The sequence below is a fragment of the Notamacropus eugenii genome, chromosome 2 (genome assembly GCF_028372415.1).
Source record: "Notamacropus eugenii isolate mMacEug1 chromosome 2, mMacEug1.pri_v2, whole genome shotgun sequence".
Taxonomy (NCBI): Eukaryota; Metazoa; Chordata; class Mammalia; order Diprotodontia; family Macropodidae; genus Notamacropus; species Notamacropus eugenii.
In genome coordinates this window covers 257,816,028-257,840,355 of record NC_092873.1, presented here as the reverse complement: position 1 = coordinate 257,840,355, position 24,328 = coordinate 257,816,028, and the positions used below count along the sequence as shown (strand labels likewise).

Here is a 24,328-nt window from a genome sequence, read left to right as displayed (position 1 = left end):
ATCCATTAGTAGGCTATGTGACCTGCTTGAATCTCATGGAAGCCTGAATCACCTGAGTTTAAGTCACATGGAGCACGAAAGTGGTATAAATTGGAGCTTAGAGAAAGGGAAAGAGGAGGCAGAGAGACAGAGAGCAGCTAGAGGGAGTGAGAGAAGGGCATTTGCTTAGGGAGCCTGTTTGTGGAAAGGCCTGACAGAGGAAAGGCTTGGGGGTGGCAGTGTTCCCTGCAGTGATAATGTGTATAGATTTCTTGGTTACTCTGATGGATTTGGCTTTCTGATGTATGAATAAATATCTTGGTTCTATCTTCATTGAAGAGAGTCTATTATATTTTGCAATTCAAACCTGGAAATACACTGGCATACTCATAGTTGCCGCTATGGGTATTGCCTTGGCAATATAAGGTTAACATAACATTGAAAAATAAAATAACTGTTATTTATCTCAACAGAAGGACCCAAAACAGAAGCCCCAGCCCAAAAATAGTAATTAAAAAAACCTTCTTCCTTCTTCTTGGTGATTCAACACTAGGAACCTAGAGAATCCTCCAGATTTATAGTACTATTCTAGGATGGAAGCCCCCCACAAGGAGAGAAGACTGAGGGTTGTTCAAAATTTAAGTAACCCCCTTCTGGTAAGTGACCTCTTTCCTATCTGTTCTAGATATCTATGCAACCCTCCTGAATTCCAGTTCTGCCTTGGAGCAGGGGAAAGCACTCTGCTTCCCTGATCCACACAATGCATAGAAGAATAGTAAGAGTTGACATTTATGGAGTATTGATGCTTGCAAAGTGATATCACTTATGTCATTTCACCTCAAACCAACCTTACGGTAGCTACTATGGGTATTGTTATCTACCTTTTATAAAGGAGGAATCTGAGGTGAGGTTAAGAAATATAGAATAACTTGTCCAAAATCACATAGCTTGCAAGTGTTGAACTGGGCAAAGCCTGGGTTTGTGCCTCTACATCATGGTTTGGTCCTTTGCAGTAGATATTTCTGCATGGTCCAAGAACTGCTCCTTTGGGTCCAGGAGACATAGTCCCAGCATTCATCCTCCATCGCTCTTTTTCTTACACAGTCCTCCCTGCTATTGGTTCATTTACTTGTGGCTCACAACCTTGCTATTCCACATTGATAGCTTCAATCACTGCAATCGCTGGTGCCACGTTGTTCTCTACTTTACTGGGGCCATGTATTTCCATAGTGCATGTATTTATATATAATAGACCATGGGGAATACAGGTACAAAGGGTTGCCCCCAGCAAAATGAAGTGTATGTGTGTTTGACTGGCTTCTCTCTACCTACCTCAGTTCTGATAATCTTTGTGTCTTTTATTCTTTAGTCAGTCCTCTATTTAAAAGTCCAGTTCAATGGCAAATCTCAAATGAATGATGAACCATGACTTCATCAGTCATCCTCAAAAGTATGTTAAAGAGATCAAAAATCCCCAGGGAAGTACTGGTTCACTCTTTAACAAGACAGTCAGCAATGGTAGAACAGAGATCTAATTATATTCATCTCAGCTCTATAAGGAGTTAACTTTGGTAAAAGAATCTCACAAGAGGCCTTACCATTATCTACATTATGATTGCTCTGCAGATGTTAAACTTTTGTAGATAATAGTCAGTGTCAATGTTTGTTCCTTTATGAATGTTCCATTTTCCTGATGGCTTCTTTTAAATAGGTAAAGTGGGAGCTGTTTTGACTGCACACCAAATTATTTTATTTTTATTCTTTTTTTCCTAATTCGGCATTGATTTTGATCTTGCTTTAACAAGTCAGTAGTGTGACTGTATGCTGATAGCTGATACAGAAATGTTTCCCACGTTAGTAACTAGTCATTTCCTATGCTCAGAAACATTCCATTTTGCTTTTTGGAGTTATTTAGTTTACACCTTATCCAGCACTTCCTGCTCCTTTTCTCAAAAAACAAATGTGTATGCATACATACATATATACATATATATATAACACATATACCTATATAAATATGTATGTGTGTGCCTATATATATATATGTATATATATATATATATATATATATATATATATATATATATATATATATATATATATGTAGACAAACACATAATCATGATATGTGGACCCGAGGTTTCTGTGCAATCTGCTAGCATTTTGCTTCTTTCATTTCTTGATCCTGGGTCATATTTTCCAATTTTTGTGGAAAAATCTGTACCTGCACCCAGTTGTGCTTTGAAGTTACTAAATATTAGATATGTGCTCATTTAATTTGGAGGGTCTTTTTCAGCTCTCCATCTTACAACTGATGCCAGGTGTTGGCACCTGGAAGCTGCAATTATCTTCATGATAATCTTTTTGGTTACATGCATCTTGAGTACTGAAATAGACCTTGTCAAATATTCCATGATGCTTATTTTTGCCTATGGATGCAAAATTAAATCAACTTCTTTATTTGCCTTTCCAAGGACAGGCTGGAATGCTATCCTTACATTTATCTGTGACTTCTTTACTTATTCTGGTTTCATTGATAACTAAAGGGATATTATTCAGTTTCTCCAGAAACATGTCTACTCAAAGGTACAAAAGTATCTCAAATTTAAAGTCTCAATAGCTAAATTCATATCTATAAAGAGTTTATAAAATTGTCTGATTCTTAGCACCCCCTGGATGTTTTCTACTTCTTTTCTTTTCTACTTCTTTTCTACTTTTTTCTATTTCTTTTCTACTTCTCTGCCAGAGTCACCACAGAAGCAGATAGGGATTATATAAGACTGAGGATCCATTTATATTCTTCTTGAGTTTCCATGGCCAAAAAATTAACCAGTCAGTATAAAGCAACTAGGGATTTAGGTTTATTCGTCCTGCTGTACATTATAATCTGGAAAATGGGCTTTTATCCACTATATTTTTCCATTATGGATGTGTAAACAGATATCTTTTGATAATTATCATTTCACTGTAGAGGCTTTGTAGTGTTTTGGGATTCAATTCAATTAATATAAAGTTACTTCTGTATAAGAGAAACTCATCATCTTCCACCTGGACTTTAAATGAGACAGCTTTCATGGTGCTGACAAATATCCATAGTGAACAAATGTCTCCATATTTTATTCTTTATTTAATGTTAATAGTCAGCACTTGGTTGAAGAGGTAACTATCTTTGTAGTTCTATATCTATCAGATGCATTATTTTATTATTTTATCAGATGCATGGGAAATACACTGTTTGCCAAGAATCTTTTAAACACTACATTTTATCTTCTAAAGTCAAATACATTTTAAAAATAAAACAGACAGAAGATATAGTAGTATCTTGTATTCTCTGTTCCTTTCAGTCACTTGTGGGACTAAAGATAGAGTCCACTGAGGAACATTTTTTTACTCATAAAGTATGCCTATTCTCCTGTTACATTTTCATAAAGGGTATCATCAACACGTACGTAGACCATTCTTACAAAGATAACATGACCCTGAGGAAGTGGAAGAGGTAAACTTGGGATATAGGTGGATTTGTCTGCAAAGGAGATTATCATTTCCAGGCAAGATGACCAAGTAATTCATAAAATGACATTTATTGTAATCTTCAAACACACAGTAAAACAAAATCTACCAAATCTTTGATTTAACCAAGGAGAAATAGTCCACAATACCTCAATAAACCAAAACTTCATTTTATCTTCTGATTTCATCTATAGTGAGAATATAAATATGTTTGTTGTTCAGTTTCTCTAGTGGTGTATCAGTTTGGTTATTGGAGACAGATTACATGCTAAGAGTATCAACCCTTAAATTATGATTCTAGAGGTATTAGGAACTGTGTAGTTATTAGTATCCTCTCTCACTGCCTCAATCACTGTGGCTACACAAAGGAACACACAGAACCAAGGGTCATTTTTTTTTTTACCCAGATTGGGCCAAGCAAGTCACTCTTCGAGGACATACTATGTTTGGCTACCACCAAACTCTGGTATGACCCCCAGTTACTGAACCACTGGTGGTTTTTCTGATCTTTTGAAGTTCATAAGGTCATAGCCTAGTTGGTTCCATTTCCAGCACAAATTCAAACCAAAGCAGGAAAGAATGAAACACAATAGAAAAGGAAAAACAATCATGCCATGTGCCCATGGCTTCAGGTTGTCAGGGACAGAGAACAGGCCTCAACAGATAGATCAAGCAGCCAAGTCACCATGCTACAAGAAAGGGAGGGACTCAACCATTGACAATGCTATATACCCAGAAGTCAGTGCGAGGGTCAAGTTTGTAGGAACTGCTTTGTGTTTAAGCCACTCTCTGAAGGGACCAATGCAGCTGTATACTGGTAAATGTTTAACATTTTGTTAAACAAATGTTTTCTGGGGGGAAAAACAATGTACATACAATATACTTTTAAATTTAATCTGCATTACTGACATTTTATTTATCATGGCTCAGCAACCTGTGACCAATGGGCCAAATCTAGCCAGCCATCTGTTTTTGTACAACCTATGAGCTAAAAATGTCATTTTTAACATTTTAAATAAAAATTGTATTTAAATAAAGTTATATTTTAAATTGTGAGAACCGTTTAGCTCATAGGGTCATACCAAAATAGGTAAGGTGTCATATTTCACCTGTTGGCCATAGTTTATTCACCCCTAGGCTAGACAATCAACAAAACAGTAAATCAAGCCTTTATTTGTTACATTTGTCAATTAAATTCTCACACTAAAAATTTAATAATTGGCTTTGCTGAGCCAATAGGAACTGGTCCAAGGTGAAAGAGAGGAGTGTGTCCCAGTTTGAGAAGATATGTTTGTATATGTAAAAAATTATTTGATATCTCTTCAGCATAGAGAGATGAACAAATATATATGTGTGTGTTTATAAACTTTGTAAAACCTAATTGATATTAATTACTTATCAAGAAATTTTCAAAGAGTTAAATGGTATTGAATTACTACCTACAAGCAATTAATACTGAGGAGAACACACCAGAATGGAAACCTAAGCTGATAGTATTAGGACATCTTCACTCTACCTCAAAGACCTCTGAAGAGAAAAGTCAAGCTCTAGAGATCTGACTTTGCTACTTATTGGGTTCGGGTTGGGAGAATAAACCTAGACCTCCCTATATAAATGTATGAAGAATATATATGACAAAAGTTGGGTAATTTTGAGAAAGAGGGCATTAGGATAAGGGAATATCAAGAAAGGCTTAATATAGAGGTTTAAAGCAAAAAAGGGATTCTAAGAGGCAGAGGTGAGGAAGGAGGAGTGGGGCACAGTCTATGTCATTCCACTGAAACGAGAAGTGATGGAAGAGTTCTTACTTCCCAGCCACAGAATTAGAGACTAGAAAAAGTTGAAGAATGAAGACACCAGAAGGTGTTCTGGGGATCAAGGTATGTGGTATGCTGAGGAAGAAAATACTCATTGAACACTTGAATGAAAGCCTCTAATTAGGGAGAATCCATTACCTCCCAAGGCAACTCTTTTGGAATGATCTCATTGACAGCAAACTTTTCCAACTTGGAATGACCTGCCTGAGTTTGTTTTCTGTTGGCACTGTTTCTAAGAACCCACTATTATTTCCATTTCGTGAGACATCAGAGTATGACTTTGCCGAAGTGAATGGATGGATGGATGGGTGGATGAATGATTAAGTATTTATTAAGCACTTACTCTATACTAAATACTGTAGTAAGTGCCAGGATACAAATATTTCTTAAAAGATACAATCCCTGACCTCAATAAACTCTTTTCTAACAGGGGAAGACAACATATACACAGACACACATATTATGTGTGTGTGTGTGTGTGTATATATGTGTATGTGTGTATATATGCATATATATGTGTGTGTACATATGAATAGTAACAACACATGTATGGATTGTTTCATTCTAAGGATGTAGGAAATTGGGGGAGAGAGAGAGAAGTGTCATATCTAGTTCAATATAGAGAGAACTGGACCAGATGGAGAAGAACATATCAACAGTGGCAGGTAGATGGTGAAATGGTCTGGGTGAGTGGCTAATGGAATGTGAAGCTAACATGTGGTTTGTTGCCAAAGGCCAGCCAGTAGATATAGAGGACTAAGTGAGGACATTTTGACACACCTCATCACTAATCAAATGAGTTGAGCCCTAGGACAGGAGCTCCATAGATCAGTAGAATGTCCTGGAAGTTGCAAACATGGAAGTCCAAATCTCAGGTCCCATGTAGAAGGACCTTGCTGGTATAGATAAGGAGGTGCAAGCACAGGAAGCTGATGAGTCAATAAGCATTTATTAAATACCTACTATATACCAGGCTCAGTGCTATACTATATGTGGTGAGATGGCCTATTGGGGGTGGGGGGGAAGGAGTTGGAGAGAATGACTGGATGGGACATGAAGCTGATACTGAAAAAGAACCCTCTCTAATGGCCTGGTTATAAATGAGACTCTTTTTTTAATAGCTAAACCGCCAGAGTTTAGTCTGTGAAGAAACTACTGAATCCTCCAGAAGTCAAGCCTCCACATCATCAGATGCTGCTGCACTTTGGTTGGTTGTGGTCCAACTATCACTCTACATCACCCACAATGTGCCTATGTTTGCAGTCAAATAGGAAGGGAAGGGAGGCATGGGGAAGAGGGACCTTACTTAACAGTAGGTAGTGGCAAATTTTAGTCCTCTGCTTCGAAGAAAACAAAAACTGATAATGCAATATTAGCAATTTCACACATGCCTTCCCTTGAGCTATGGAGGCAAGCTTCCATTGGAAGCGTGGTTTCTCCATCTGGTACAGACTGCTGTCCAGGACCCTGGATCCAGGAAGCCCAGGCATGTTTACAGACCTCCACGGAGGCCTGTCTGCTGTCAGCATTCGTGTTGGGGCTGCTTGTGTTATCAGTGGACTTGATCCAGGTGTTGTTACAACTATTGAAACATCTGGGCGCCAGACCCAAAGCATCTGTGCTATCCTTCTCTTCATTGACACCAGAATTTCCATTTTTTTCAAACTGCTATATACACAAACAGAATTCAGGTTAGTATCTCAAAACACCTTTTGATATGTAGCTAAAAGCATAGAATTTAATAACTTTTCTCAATTTTAGCTACTGGTTTGACTTTGATAATGCATCTGCCCTATGTGTGGGTATATGTCTGCGTGCTGCTTAGAGAGGTAACTGTTGTGGTTTAGAAAAGCTGACATAAATTGAAATAACTTTTGATTCCTCAGGAATAGTATATGATGCAAGGTAAAGAACTGAAGATCTTCAAAATGGAGAGGCAGCATGGTCCAACAGCATGGTCCAAGCCAATCTACAAGTCAAGTTAGCCCTTGGTTCACTTTCCTGATCTAACAGTGGCTGAATGGCCCTGGGTAAACTCTCAGTAATCACAGACAATCCTGGCTTATAAATTAAAAAGCAGTTCTCTATCTGCATTGACAAAAGAAGCTCCTTGCCCATAGTGATGGCAACACAGGTCTGGTCAAAAACAGAATTTTTTAATTTTTTCAATTAAACATTTTTGATGTTTGCAAAAGTAATTCTGAGTTCAGTAAGAGCCTTGAAAACCTGCTACCCTGCACAAAAGTTGTTAAGCTGATTGAAAACTTTATTAGTTTGCCATCGCTTCATAATTCCATTCCCTACACAGCCTTCACCCTTTCACATCTTGGCTCTGGAGAAGGGAGGCTGGTGACTTGCACAGCCCTCCCTCACTCAAAAAACAAAGTCAAGTGCAAGTCATGTCATTATTTCTCTGATGGTATGGTCTTCTTCAGCAACAAAGGACAAACACATACACACTCTGTCCAAATACTGCTTCATAACTCTTCTACAATAGGGATAGGGAATGAATCTGTGATTTCGCTAGGAACTCTGATATAAGAAAATTCCTTTTACTGAGGCAGATCAGTCACTAAGTGGTTGGGTGATATGCCTAGGTTTGCATATCCAGTAGGTGTCCCAGACAACACTTGAATCCAGCTCTTCTAACTCTGAGGTCAGCTCTCTCTTCACTACAACAGGCTGACTCTTAACTCTTCTAGACCATGCTGAAATGTAGTTCTCTGTCTAATTAGTCCAATGAGACAAAGATTTTCTTCATTTTCAGTACTCTTTGTTGTCTTCTCACATACCCCTCTCTGTTATCCACAAGGATCTAGAATTTGGTTGGCTAACAAGATTCAGGATGCCAAAGGCCTGTCAGTTGTTAAAAACAAGAAAGTACCAACTGTATGATCATTCTTCCTTAAATACTTCCACATCTTAGAAGTCAAGAAGCATTTATTAAGTATTAGGGATTGATTTTATTAGGTATTGTGTGTTAAATATTGTGCTAAGCACTGGAGATAACAGGAAAGGAAAAAAACATGTCCCTGTCTTCAAGGAGCTCACATCCTTATAGGGGAGACAATGTGCAAATTATGTCTATACAAGATATTTATTTACAGGGCAAATTGGTGGTTATCTCAAAGGAAAATACCAGCACTCTGGAGGACTAGAAAAGGTGAAATTTTTAGATAGAATTTGAATGAAGCCAGAGAAGCCAGAAGACAGAGATGAGGAAGAAGAGCATTCCAAGAATGAGAGATAGCCAATAAAAAGTTACAGAGATGGTAGATGGAGTGTCATGTGTGAAGAACACCAAGGAGATCAATGTTGTGAAATGGAAGAGTACATAGAGGGGAGGGAGAAAAAACATAACTAGAAAAATTAGAAGGGGCTAGGTTGTGAAGGTCTTTAAAAACTAAAGAGAATTTTACATTTGATCCTGGAAGTAATGAGTAGTCATTGAAGTTTATTTACTAGGGAGTTAATAAGATCAAATCTATGCTTTAGAAAACTCATTGACTGTTAAGTGGAAGAAGAACTGGAGTAGGAAGACATTTGTGAAAGAGAGACCAAGCAAAAGCTTATTGTAATAGTCTAGACATAAAGGGATGAGGGCTTGCATCAGAGTTCCTGTGTCAGAGGAGAGAAAAGGACATATACACAAAATATAAAGACTGTCAGTTGACAAAACTTGGCAAACGAGTGAATATAGGAGGTGAAGAGAGGCATTCAGAATGACACCAAAGATTTGGAGCCTAGATAACTGGCAGATGTTGGTAATAGTGACAGTGGAGGATTTGAGGGGAAAAGATAATGAGCTCATTTTTAGACATGCTGAATTTAATATGTCTATAGGATAACTAGTTCAAGATGTCCAATAAGCAGTTAGAAATGTGATACTAGATATCAGGAGAGAGATAAGGACTGATTGACTATAGATGTAAGGAAAGAGTGAGATGTCAAGACACTTAGATTGTGAGCCAAGTGCCTGGAAAGATGGTGGTGCCCTTGACAGTAATAGGAAAATTAGGAGTAGGGAAGGGATTTAGGGAGGGGACTATAATGAGCTCACTTTGGGGATATATTGAATTCAAGATGTCTAAAGGACATCCCAGGACAAGATGTCTAAAGGAATACCTAGGAAGTATTTGGAGATAGGAGTCTACAGGTTAGGATAGTCATATGAGAATCATCTGCACTGAGATAACTGAATCCATGGAAGCTAATGAGATTATCAAGGAAAATAGTATAAAGGGAAAAAGAGAAGAGATCACAAAACAAAGCCTTAAGGGATACCACAGTTAGTGGGCATGATCTGGCTAAAGATCGAGGAAAGGAGACTGAAAAAGAGTAGTAAGACAAGTAGGAAAACCAAGAGAAACCTATGATGAAAACCTAGAGAGAAAGTAATCAATAGCTTTAAAGGCTCTGAGAGGTCAAGAAGGATAAGGCTTGAGAAAAGATCATTAGATTTGGCAGTTTTGTATCAAGATGAGTATTCCTTCCACTAAGGCCAATGAAATCACTATGGCCAATTTTCAGGTGGTGGCAAATTTTCAGGAGATCATAGATTTAAAACTGGGAGGGACATCAGAAGTTATCTGATCTAAACCATTTTATATACTCCAGAGAGATGAACTGATATACCCAATGTCATACAAGTAGCAAGTAGTGTAGCTGGCATTGAAACCAAGGTCTTAGGCCACAATATCCATTGGGCCACATTGCCTTCCAAACATAGCCTCTTCTAACCTGGAAATGCTGTTCCTTTCACAATAGAAACCAAATCATTGGCCAAGATTATATCCACAGCTTTCCAGCATAGTGGAACCAATCCATCATTATGGTTCATTGGTATAATCTTCAAAACACAGGTTCAATGGAGGTGGATACTTTAGAATTTACTCACCTGGCTTCCAATTCACCACTTACTCTGGAAAGACTTTTTCTATGAGAAAATTCATGCTCACAAATCCAGATTTACAATGGCCAAAACATTTTCTAGAATTTGGGAAAATAAAGGCACTTCTAGACTACTTTGATCTTTCTGACCACTGACCTGCCCATTTCCAGAAGTGTGTTATATTTTTATTTCTCTCGTTGGTTTCTATTTTTTTTTTTACCCACATTTCTGCCTTTAAGAAAAGAACAGAAATAAAGATGAAGAACTAGTGGAGAAGGTGGTTGTGTTTGCTAAAAAGATCTCTTGGTCTAAAGCATTAGTTTGCATATTATTTTGCATAAATGTATATGCCACATTCTGAGCCCCTAATTTCAAGAATGTAAGATAAAATTAAATTAATCAGTACAACCTATAGAGATAGCTTTCAGATACAATTACTTTCAGAAACTTAACACATGGTAAAATACAATAGATTTTTAGGTCAATTCAACTCCACTCCAGGTAAGCGACGATAGAAGGGCAATTAAAAATGATTGCACAATCAGTCTAACTATTTTGAAGTAGGAATTACCTTGTCCTTACTAGAGCCACCAGGCATGCAACCATACAGAGAAGTCCAACAAAATGGCCATTAAAAGATTCTGAGAACTAGAAGAAACCCTACGGGATTATTAACTCTAAACCCCTTCAGTTCCCAAATGAGGAAATTGAAGTTCAAGAGGGGAAGCGACTTGAAGGTAACACTGAATGAGGGGAATGTTGTGCCCATTTGGATGGCCATGGGCATAGGGACATTGGAGAGACTCCTAGTCATCAAGATGGAAATCCCTCAACAATACTGTCCTCAATCCTCAAGAAGTTAACTTTCACAAGGACAATCAAGCACAAATTGTAAATGATAAACTCACCCTCCTATCCTGAGGGAAATAGAAGGGCAGAGGTTCAGGTGGTGTGTTTGATACAGATATAAACCAGGAGAATAGAATGAGTACTCTGGGTCCTGGGATGACAAGAGGGAGAGATTGAGTGTGGCCCTGGGCAGGAGACAAATGTAGTTGCTGCCACCAATGACTATTATACTGGGGTGACTTGAGGGTAGAACAGAAGAGAAAATGAAGACAATCAGACAAGAAGGATTTTGGTAGGACAGCCTCTAAGAAGCCATGAAGACCAAATGCTGGGACAACAAGAGGAGAGCTCATGATGGAGCTATGAAGGCTCTACATGGAGTAGATGCTAAGTTGCTGGCATTTTCCAGGCTGTGGCAAACAGAACTGATGCTTTCCTTACTTCCCCATCCTTTCTGCCCCTACTCTGTCTTCTCCAGAAATAGACCTGCTTATTCCCCCAATCCTTGCTTTGAGTTGATTTATTTCTCTGCAGCACTTTCGTTTTAAAGTCAGTTTCCAAAGATAAATGAAATTAACCACTACATTAAGCAAGTAGGAATTATTTTTTCTTTGTACAGTAATCCCTAGCCCTTAGAATTATGCTTAATACTTGGTGCTTACTTAATTGTTCATTAATTACTAATATGTAAGAATCCTTGCTCAAAAGTGGAAGGGAGAATCATAAAAATGGGAAAAGGCCCCATATGTCCAAAAATATTTATAACAGCTCTCTTTGTGGTGATCAAGAACTGGAAATTAAGGGGATGCCCATCAGGTGAGGAATGACAGAACAATTTGCAGTATATGAATGTAATGGAATACTATTGTGCTATAAGAAATGATAAAAAGGCAGACTTCAGAAAAACCTAGAAAAATTTATATGAACTGATGCTGAGTGAAGTGAGCAGAACCAGGAGAACACTGTACACAGTAACAGTCACATTGTATGATAACAGATTTTGGTAGACTTAAGCCCCTTCTCAGCAAGGCAAGGATATAAAACAATGCCAAAGGACTCATGACAGAAAATGCCATCCACATCCAGGGAAAGAACTATGGAGTCTGAATGCAAAGGGAAGCAAACTATTTTCTTTTTTTTGTTTTGTTTTAGTTTTTCTTTCTGGGTTTCTCCCATTCATTATAATTCTTCTATACAACATGACCAATGTGAAAATATGTTTAACAGGAATGCATATGTAAAGCCTATTATCTGATTGCAGGCTGTGTTGGGAAAGGAGAGGGAAGGGAAGGGGAAAACATGTAAAACTTATGGAAATAAATGCTGAAAAATAAAAACAAATAAATTAACCTAAAAATTAAAAAAAGTGGAAGGGAGAAAAAGAAAATAATGTCTTAAGTTCATTTTAAAATACTATACTTTGCTTAAATATGTTTTTATGTTTTTTCTTTATCATGCATATGTTTATATATATATATATGTATTGATATATACCCATACATACACACATACATATATAAACATGTATTTTCTCTAAGAGATTCTACTCCTAATTCTATTTTTGTTTGTGCATATCTCTTTTTTCCTATCTCTCCTAACTCCTCTACTTTACTTCTGCCTGCTACTTTGCCCTCCTATTACTTAACCTACCCCTACTCCAGGAATTCTTCCCTTATCTTCCCATTCCCTTTAATCTAAACACCCTTCTATACCCCTCTTTTAAATATTCCCTCAGCCTCCCCTCTAAAGATCCCTCCTTTATCCTCTCTCCTCTCTCTGTCCCCTTAGAGTTTTATTTCTTTTTAAATTTAGAATTTAAATTAAACAAAATTTAAATTTTATACTTTTCTAGTTACATATGTATTTTCCCTTCTTAAACCCATTCTCAATGAAAGTAGATTTCCAGAACTACACCCCCCATATAATTCCTCTGTATTGGTTCTTCTTCTTTCACCTCATTTGTATAAGTATACAAAGAAGTACAAGTATACTCTTTTAGCTGTTCTTAAACAATTTTACTTTTTGAAGTCATACCATACTCAGGTCTTCCCCAATCTTTCTTATAACAACTAGTAACAATCTTAAACATTGGTTTTATATTTTCCTTACATAAAAGGTAAACATTCTATCCTTATTTAGTCCTTTGTAGTTGGTCATTGGTTGTTAGAAGTGAGCCCATCTTAACAAGCCCCCAACTGTGAGAAACTTGCCCACCTTAAGCAAAAAACAACAACTGTTGTGAAATCAGGAAAGCTTTTATTAATCTTTACATCCATTCACACTGAATGGATGTAAAGCCTCCCCAGTAAGGTTATAGGAAGACTGCAACACATTCAGAAAAATGAAACTTCTTGTATTGTTTTCTGAACTTTGAATCTCCCACAACACTGACTTTATGTTCTCCTCTCTGATAGGCTTTTTCTCACACAGCTCATCCAGCCTGACCTGCTAGGTCACAGGTCACAACCCTTATCATCCAGAACTGTGGAAAACAGAACTTCCTTGTTTCCTACAGTAGGTACCTTCTATTTCTTCTATTTCTCTTGGCTCTTGTATGTCATATCTTCTATTGAGTTCAAGGTTTCTTTTAACAGAGTCCTGAAAGTTGGACAGTTGATCATATGTCCACTTTTTTTCATTCAGAATTATGCTTAGCTTTCTGGGTATGATATTTTCTTCCAGAGGCCCAGTTCTTTTTCTCTTTGATATATAATGTTCTAAGACCTCCAATCTTTTAGTATCACCACTCTAGGTCTTGTACAATTCTAATTGTGGTACTATCACATATGTAAATTGTTTGGGATTTTTGTTGCTTATAACATTTTTTTCCTTGATCTGGGGGTTTTGGAATTTAACTATGATATTCCTTTGAGTCTTCCTTCCAGGATCTCTTTCAGGTGATGATAAGTGGATTTTTTTTCCATTTCTACTTGCCCCTCAGGACAATTTTCTTTAATTATTTCTTATATTATTGTATCAAGATTCTATTTTTGATTAGAACTTTCAGGTAGTCCAATTATTCTTATGTTTTCTCTTCTTGATCTGTTCTCTAGATCCATTGCTTTTCTTATGAGACTACTTTCTCTTCTATTTTTTCATTTTTTATATTTTGTTGGCTTTTTTTATTTCTTCATTTCTTTTAACTTCATGGACTTTCCCTTGTCCAATTCTGATTTTCAGGGTCATTTTCTTCCTTAAAATTCTGGATCACCTTTTCTAATTGATTGACTTTCTTATCATAATCTTCTTGTTTTTCTTGTATTATTCTTACTTTTCTTTTTAATTTTTTTCTCAATCTCTCATTTGATTTTTAAAGTCTTTTTTAAGTTGTTCAATAAATTCTTTTTGGGCAGGTGACCATTTGACATTACTCTTTGTGGTAGAACAGGGTTTCTTTGCTTCAGTATCCTCCTCTGAAGATGGACCCAGTCTTCTCTATTCCCAGAGTAGCTGTCTTTGGTTGGATTCTTTCTCCTTTGCCTGTACATTTTTTGTGTTTGCATCCTAATTTAGTTTTAGGTACCATATCACACCTGTCAGATTGGCTAACATGACAAAACAGGAAAATTATAAATGCTGGAGAAGATGCGGGAAAATTGGAACACTAATGCATTTTTGGTGGAATTGTGAACTGATACAATCATTTTGGAGAACAATTTGGAACTATGCTCAAAAGGCTATAAAAATGTCCATACCCTTTGTCCCTACAATACCATTTCTAGGGCTGTGTCCCAAAGAGGTCATACAAATGGGAAAAGAACCCACATGTACAAAAATATTTATAGCAGCTCTTTTTGTGGTGGCAAAGAACTAAAAATCAAGGGGATGTCCATCAATTGGAGAATGCCTGAACAAGTTGTGGTATATGAATGTAATGGAATACTATTGTGCAATAACAAAGGATGAGCAGGCGGACTTCACAAAAACCCGGAAAGACTTATATGAACTGACTCTGAGTGAGGAGAACAGAACCAGGAGAATATTGTGCACAGTTCCAGGAAAACTATTCAGTGACTAACTTTGATAGACTTGGCTCTTCTCAGCAATGCAAGGCTCTACAACAACTCTGAAATTCTCATAATGGAAAATGCTATCCACATCCAGAGAAAGAACTATGGAGTCTGAATGTAGAAGGAAGCACACTATTTGCTCTCTTTGTTTTGTTTTATTTCTTCTTTCTCATGGTTTATTCCACTGGTTATAACTCTTTTTTGCCACATGACTAATTGAAAATATATTTAATATGAATATATGTGTAGAGCCTATATCAGATTGCATGTCATCTTGGGGAGAGAGGAGGAGAGAGAGAGGGAGAAAATTTGGAACTCAAAAGCTTATGGAATTGAATGTTATAAACTAAAAATAAATAAATTTTTAAAAAATAATAATTTAGTTTTTATAATCACCTCTAGTCCTGGGTTATAGGGGATGGTGCCTCTGGACTCTGATTTTCTTCAGCTCTCCCCTCTGACCTTGAACTCAAACCAAGACCTCCAACTGAAAATGCCCACAGCCTGTGGTGGCCCTGCCCCACTGCTTCTGCACTCCCCAGGCCTATGCTGGTTTCTTCTCACCCCCACCACTCTCCACAGCACAGGTGGGTCTAGTGCTCCTGGTTACCAGAGGTTCCCTACATCTTCTCCAGGTCAGAAGTCCAACTCCCCTCACTGTCCCTGGGGGTGAAAGTTCTGGTGGTTGGGGCTAAGGCAGCCTACCAACCCAGCTAACCCCAGGGCTTGCTGCTTGAGGTTTAAGTGAGGAATCTAGCCTGGAGGTGTTTACTCTTCACGGGCAGGAAATCTAGTCCAGGGATTTTTCTTCAAGTCTTCTCCCATTGTCCTAGTTCTGTCCTACTCTTATTTGTTTTCATGGCTCTAAGATTGCCCAGGGGTGCTATTTTACCTTTTTTGAGGAGGAAAATCTTGAGAGTTTAAAATTTTCTGACCTATCCTGCCATCTTCCCAGAAATCCTCTCCCCTCAATATGTTTTTTAAAAATGTGTTCTAGGGCAAGGCTACAACCCCTCTGAAAAACAGAAGTAGACTTAAGAACAAGCTTATGGGGAACTAATTCAGCCCACGATCTTGTATGCCAGACATGACTGTGTACCTTATGGTAGCTTGCTCAAACTGCAATATTGTACCTAGAAAAAAAAGATAGAGTCCCTAAAATATGAGCTTTGCAAATCCCAAATCTATAACAACAAAGAATTCATGTTTAGTCGCTGGATAATTCCTTCAACTTCAGTCCTGAAATGAGTAGTGCATATAAATGCGGCATGCTATTGTCACTTACTATAACAAAGACAGCTTGTTAAACAAGTAGGTCCTTGGATTACGAATGGAACCTACTTTTGCAGTACTTCGTGACTTACAGGATAGCCTCTGAGGCCTTGTAATACGCTAAAGGTCTGTGCCCTGTAAGAGCTACTAGGGTAGCTCACATTCCTAAGACAGGCTGATATCTTGAATTCACCTCTTTTATGTCATTTTCTGTCCATAAATTTTGCTTTTTTTTTATTGATAGCTCTTTGACACAGACTACCTGTGTAACCCAAGTCAAGTCACTTAACCCCTTAGTGCCCTAGACCAGTAGTCTCCAAAGTGGAAGAACAGAACCCCTGGGGAGTTATGACCTTACCACAAGGGTTGCCCCTAAAGAGGTTGTGATCAGTCATTCAAAGAAAGGAAAGACATCACCTGTGACCACTCATCATAGGTCCTGTATCCAACACATTCAAACCTACCTTTTCCCCTAACATTACTCCTCTTCCTTCCTCTCCCTGAGTTGTGCAAGCTTCCAAAATCCCCAAATTTGAGCAGAGTAGGACCTTCAGGGATCCCAGGGAGCTGGTCCTATTGAGAAAAGTACCACCTCACCTGCTGCCTCCTAGATCACCTCCTGACTGATGCAATTTCTGTGTGGAAGGAGAAGGGCAGGGAGAGGAGACACTAGGAAGAGCCCCATCTTCTCTCTTTTTTTTTTCATTTTGGGTGAGATAGAATCACACAGGATAAGCAGACATGCTTAAAGATTGAGATTTTCATCAAAGATATAATTATATTATCTCTTCTCCCACAGCCATCTTTCATCTTTCCTATTTCTACCCACAGAACCTTGGTGTCATCTTTGATTCTCCCTTTTCCTCATTCCACACGTACAATAAGATTCCAAATAGTATTCCTTAGATCTCCACAACTTTCCTCTGCCCTCTTTTTCTCTACTCATACAGACACCATGCAAATTCAGGCCCCAATCACCTCTCACCTCCACTATTACAACAGCCTTGACAAATCTGTCTCGAGTTTCTCTCCACTCCAATCCATCTTCCATATAGCTGCCAAAGTGAATTTCCTCAATATCTATGTCACTCCTTTATTCAATAAACTTCAGGGACTTCATATTGACTCTAGGATTAAATGTTATTTCATTTTTAGCCAATCTTTTATTATTTCACTTTTGTGCAAGTTTTATAATGCACATAATTATGAATATAGTAACATATAGAGAGATTGGGACTAGACCTATGCTTTCTTTGATAAAGGGAAGTTCTATGTGAGAAATTCCCTCTGTCAATAAAAATCAGCATGTAAGAGATTAAGTGACTGACTCTAGGTCATGCATTTAATGCCGAGTGTGCTGAGTGTGTGTTCATCCTTCCTTGCTGAAGAAGAAATGCCATGCCATCAGAGAAATAATGACATGACTTGCACTTGACTTTGTTTTGAGTGAGGGAGGGCTGTGCAGGTCACCAGGCTCACTTCTCCTCCAGAGCCATCTGAATCCAGTGACCAGATATTCATCAGGATGACTGGAGATGACCCAGGATGAGGCAATTGGGGTTAAGTGACTTGCCCAACGGTACACAACTAATGAGTGTCAAGTGTCTGAGGTGAGATTTGAACTCAGGTCCCTCTGACTCCTGCACTGGTGCTCTATCCACTGCACCACCTAGCTGCCCCCATGTAGTTTATATACTAATTCTCTACATATGTAATATACAAATGAGCAAACATACATATACTGGAGGTATGTGATCAATTTTTTTTACTTATGGGTTATAGGATTTAAAAAGATCACAGCCACAGGCATTTCTCAATTAATTAATCAATAAGAATTTATTAAACTACCTACTACATGTCAGGTTGTATGCCAGGAACTTTTAATATAAAGGCAACATATGAAATAATCCATATTCTCAAAGAGCTTACATCTATGTATATGTTGATATGTGTTTATGTGTATATGAATGTAAATATATGGTAATATAGAATAAATATGGAGAGACAGAGAAACAGAGATATTCTTGTGAATAACACCCAGATGATATTGATGACAGACCAGATACTAAGAACCAGCAGTCAGACAGGTGAGGAGAATCAAAAGAAAGCAGCATCATGGAAATGAGAGACAGAAATAGTCAAAAGCAACAGAGATCAATTACAAAGACTGAGAAAAGACCAGCAGATTTGGCAAGGAAGTGATTGTTGGGAACTTTAGACAGAGCAGTTCAAGTCAAGTGATGAAATCAAAAGCCAGATTATAATAGGTTGAGGAGTGAGTGAGAAGAAAGATAGTGGGGATAGTGAATGTAGACAATAATTTCTAAGAATTTGGCTGAGAACAAGAGAGAGATAGAGGAACGACTTGAGAAGTTGGTAGGGTCTAGTTAAGAGCTAGGAGTATAAGTTGCAGAGAAGGTACATGCCTGTTCTGATTCTTATACCCATGAATCACTCGGTCCCTATCCAATGTTCTCTTTCTACATCATTGTCATTTCCAAAAGTATCCCTCCTTCTCTCTTTTCCTCTATGGAAATGAACACATAACAAAGAGTAAAAGGTAAAAATAGTTCAGGAAAAATAACATAATAAAAAAATTGTAATAAAAGAAAAGCACCTGAACAAAATTTAACACTATGCTGCAGTGCCCAACACCCAAAGTCACTCATTTTCATAAAGAAGGAAAAACAGTGCATTCTCATATTTCAATAAAGCCAAGCTTGACTGCTGCTGTCACTACTGCTGCTGCTAATGATGATGGTCATGATTTATTCTCCCATTTTAAAGTTTCAGAAATGGACAAATTTATATTGTTTCCTTTGGGAGCATGGAGAAGAGTTATCACAGTTTTAATAAAATTAATCCATTCACACTGAGTCAGTTTGTCATTCTATTTGGCATCTTGGTTTGTTTTATCCTCAAATCAGAAGAGTACACCAAGGCTCCAGGAAATTTTCCAGCTCTACAAAACCTGCCCAATTCTCTGTTCACATCCTCCACACCCAAAAGAGAAGCTCAGCACCCATCTATTGGTCCTTCACCTACTCTACCCTTCTTGGAGATACTCATTCAATAAGAGAAATGGTGAGTTGATGTATGTGAACCAGCAGATCACCTGCATTCTCAGAGATGGAGTCAGGCAAAGTCAACCTTAACCATTGCTTCTTTCTTTTGGTAGATCTGTAACTTTCCTTATAGAAATATTCTTTTCATCATCCCAGTGACAGAAACTTCCCTCATTTCCCCTTGGCATTGAAGAAGAATTTCCTGTTCTTTGTATATGCTATGGTGAAGACTCATTCTTCTTCACCAGGATTTCCTCTCTCCTTGAGCCTCCTACAAGACTATTTGCACTGATCCAGCAGGAGCTCCCGTTAATTCCAGAGAGTAGAGAAAGAAAAGACCTTTGACCCTCACATGAAAATAGAATATTTCGAAACGTTGGGGTGTGTACATGTCTGTGCTTGGCTCTCTGTATATTCGTATAACTATATACTTCCTTTCTATTTTCCTTATTATACTTAGGTGGTGCCTCTGGTACCATCTCTGTTCCATGAGAAATAGTATCCTTCCACACCAGGTCTCTCTCATCCCCTTGCAACTGCCTCTAATTTTCCCACCATTCTGCTTCCCATACTAACCATTCCTTCATACTATTTATGTTCACGCCAACTTCTCATTCTCACTGCCTTTGCCTCATATATAAGATGTCCAATAAGTATTTGTTAAATGACAATAAATGGAACCCAGCTCCATAATCCTATAACCCTCCCATGTCATGGTGTCCTAGACAAAGCATTAGAACTGGAGTCAAAGATACTTGGATTCAAATCCTACCTTGGACACTTATTAGCTGTGAGACCCTGGGCAAATCATTTAACTTTTCTTGACCCCAGTTTCTTCATCTATGAAATGAATGGTTGGTCTCAATGACCTTTAAGGTCTCTGTCAACTATAATTATGTTCCTTGGAGTGGGGGAGGGGTCAGGTGTAAACTCCTTGAGTCACATACCAGAGAAAGTAAATTTTGAGCTTAGTCGTTATTAAGGAAAGATGAAGGGAAGAAACCAATGCCTCAGGCTATGAGAAAGGAGAAAGAATTGGTATCTTCACTGAATCACAAATTTTCAAAGTTGAAACAGACTTTGTTGACCATCTTGTAGATCATAAAAAAAGCAAAGAATTCCATCCATAATATAAATGACAAATGATCACCTAGCCTTTGTCTGAAGATTTCTAATGAGGAAGAACCTTTTGTCTCCTGGGAGAGACCCTTCTACTTTGGGACAATGAAAGAATTTTTTCCTCAAATCAGTCCTAAACTTATTTTTTGTGGTTTGCACCTATTATGCCTAGTTCTGTCCTCTGAGACCAAACAGAAAAACCCCAATCCCTCTTCCATGTGATTGTCTTTGAAATACTCATTCATGGGATGACCCAGAGTCCTACCTGAGTTTGTAGTGGAAAGTGGTGCTTGTTATTTAGTCATTTCAGTTGCATTAGACTGTTCATGAACCCATTTGGGGTTTTCTTGACCAAGAAACTGTGTTTTGTCATTTCCTACTCCAGTTCATTTTACAGATGAAGAACTAAGGTTAAGTGACTTGCCTAGGTTCACACAGATAGTAAGAGGCTAGATTTGAATTCAGGAAGATGATTCTATCCATTGTGTCACCTAATGACCTATTGGAGAGTAGTAGGAAATAAAATTAGAGAGGGTGGTGTCAGATTATGGAAGATTTCAAAGACTAGATAGAGGAGTTTGGACTTGAGGCTATAAGAAATAGAGAATCAGGGATCTGGGGCCTCTTCTATACCTCCTGTCCTTGGGAAAGAAGACTGCATCTTCAGTAAGGAGACTTACTTGGATGACAGTTGACCCAAGATGTAGGCACTGTTAGATAACAGAACTCATTTGGGTGAAAACCCACTCTAGAGAGACAAAATGTAATCTAGACTACCATTCTCACAGGAAATATAAACATGCCTTCTGAGTTTCATATTGTACATTTTTAGCTCTGTGCCTTCAAGGAGGCATTTAAGGCTTCAAATCGTATAGACATCAGTTTTTTCATTAAAACTGGACAGTGGCAAAAGTCCATTGAATTTTAAGTAGTCCTCCTATTGCCCAAGAATAGGTTATTCGAATAGAATATGAGAAAGAGATGACTGCAACACCCACCTCTTACTACATGAAAACTTCCTTGACCAGTCTTCATTGACCTCACTGTTCTCTGAACTTAGAGTAACTATCAGTGTTCTAGTATATCTTTTAAATATCTCAATATCTACTGCTTTATGCTACTTTAAGAACATTAGCCCTATCTTACCACCTACACTGTTAAACTTTTAAAGACAGTGACTGTGTGGTATGAGTGGTAGCATGTTAATGTTACTCAATAAATACCTGATTGCTTGTTTCTTATGAAAAGGCTAAATGGAATGTTGGGTTTTTCCTATTTTTCTGATTTCTAAAAAATTAGATTCTGTAGAACATTCATAGCATATCCATGGTATGTGCCCATTGGTCAACAAGTTACACTTGATGAAATTGGCAAAGCCTTTTGACTGGTAATTCCCAGGATTGTCTCTCTACTCACAGTTTGTCACTTTGTTTATTCATTAACCTCTTTAATTTATGCTCTGAAATCTGTGTTCACATCATTATTCTATTAATTTATCAAAGTTTGTAGTGGGTGCAGGTTTTGGTCAGAGTGGATTCAAACAACTCAGACACTCGATTCAAAAAACTCAGTGCAAACAACTGAGACATTATTTTACAGATGAGGACACCGAGGTCTTAAGAGTTAAAGTGATTTGCCCAAGGTAAATTTGCCCAGATAATAAACTTTAGAAGCAGGATTTGAGTCCAGATTCTTTGATTCCAAAACCATGCTCTTTCTACCATATCATTTGGCCTATGATGAATTCCAAAAAACTGAATCAATTAAAGGTTTTTTTCTAAAGTTCTGAAACCATTTCAGAGTTGATCCAAGAAGTTAATTAGGTCATAAGTCCTTGGTCCCTCCACCCTCACCTTCACTGTGAAGTCAGCAATAAAGAAATCTTTGTATTGCCTATATAGCCTTTAAAATAATCTAGACTACCAGGAGATGTCTGATCCGGTAATATCCCAAGAATATATGAGTTAGGGGAACAAATAAAGTAGGAAGTAAAATAGGAATTTAATTATTCCCCTTTGACCTAGCTTAACAATTACTGTAATAGGTGACTCATTCAAATATCCATTCTCCAAAGTTCCCCACTGGCCACTTGGGATGTGGTCATGACAGAAAGTCAAAGGCTCTTTGTAATGGCACATAGAGGTTCACTTATGCCAGATAGATACATAGATTCATAGCCTATTAAAGCTGGAAGGGATTTTAACAAACTTTTATACAAATGTGGAAACAGACCTGGAGACAGAAAGTGATGTCATCAAGTTCACACAACTAGTTAGTAACACAAAGAATATAACTCAGATCTCTTCCCACTATACCATGCCTCTTTTTTAAATAGATCCAACAGATGCAGATTTAGTTGAAGAAGATAATCTGAGTATCAAAAGGGACCAGCGACTGACAAGTAGCCAGATTAGTCTCTTACTTCTGTCTTACTTAAAATAAAAAAGAGAAGAGGACCTTATGCTTTCCTGAATGCCAAGGGCCCATCTGCTTTTTCCAATGGTACTTCTGAGGAAAGCAACTGCTTACCACCAATTGACATACACCTTGTGGAATGACTCCAGATACTTCATCTGGGATCCTCCCTCCTCAGTCCCTTAGCAGTGGATCAGCACTTTTCTCTCCCTGGTATCTTGGAGAGAGTGAAGTCAGTAATGACACACAGCCCCAAAGCACTTGAATTTGATAACACCCTTTCAGGATCTATATTTGTCTTCAGTTTGAAGGGTGGGAATTAAGAATCATCTCTGACCCTCTGCTGTAGATCAAGTCATCTTGCCAAGAGACTCAGAAAGCAGCTGTGTTTTGGTACATTTGGTGAAAATCATGCAACTTTTCAAATGTCCCCATCGTACAATGCCTTTCATTTCAAAGCTCATAGGCTGTATGCCAAAAAATAGTTCCTGAATTCTTTTGAGATTCCGGCCTCATCAAAATGCTATTTGACCGGCTCTAATTGATGCTTCAAGTCTTTTTTCTCCCAGAAATTAAGTTGTGCTTTGCCTCTAAAATGCTGCAAAATTCAGAGCCTGCAAAAGTGTAAACTGCTCTAAATTTAGCAGTTTTTTTTTCTCTCAGTCATTAGTCAGAATTTTTCTCCATTTCCTTTCAAACCCAGCCCTGCCTTTGCAGTCAAAGTTTAACCAGATGACTAGCTCCTTTCTTACTTGTTCTTACCTTCCTCCTCACATCTGACTTGCGTTTTATTGTTTGTCTGAGGAAACTTAAGAAGGACAGCAAGCAGAAGGAGCTTTGGGGAGAAGGGGGAGAAGACCAGCTGATTAGCCCCCCTGCCTTCTTTAGTGACCATTTTTGTAGTGTGAGCTTTATGTAGATCACTGCCTGACTTGGCAACTGATGACAGAGTAGTGGGTGGAGATGAGAAAAACATCTGCCTCTCTGATTTGGTACTTACAAATACAATGCTCACTGAAAGACTGCAAAGGGTACAGAGCGTTCTAACACCCTGGACACTCCTGCCTGAATTGCTGATTTGGAAAGTTGTTTTCATTTTTTCATTTTATTAGGAAGGCAGCAAGGGAGCAAATGGGAACAACGCTAGACTTGGAGTCAGAAGACTTGAGTGAAAATCTACTCTTTATGATCTGTGTGACCTTGAGAAAATTACTCAACCCCTCTGTGCCATGGGTTCTTCATCTATAAAATTTGAATGAAGATGTTGGCATTATCAACCTGATTGTGGAGATCAGATTTGATCAATGTAATCCTTTCATCTCCAGAACACCTGATCTGGACCCTTTCATCAGGACAAGCACTGAATGCCTCACCAGAGGCATATCAGGATAACTGATCCAC

The 24,328-nt window shown here is 38.0% G+C and overlaps 1 long non-coding RNA gene across 4 annotated transcripts in view; it reads right to left on the bottom strand.

Moving 5' to 3' along the window:
• The window catches only part of LOC140527140 (uncharacterized), a 166,156-nt gene extending 142,186 nt beyond the window's left edge, over positions 1 to 23,970 (bottom strand). Inside the window, exon 1 of one of the 4 annotated variants that reach the window (XR_011974690.1) lies at positions 23,690 to 23,970. This is a non-coding gene — a long non-coding RNA (uncharacterized lncRNA). The other 3 variants (XR_011974693.1, XR_011974691.1, XR_011974692.1) reach the window with 3 other exon arrangements.
• Positions 23,971 to 24,328: the final 358 nt, after the last annotated feature.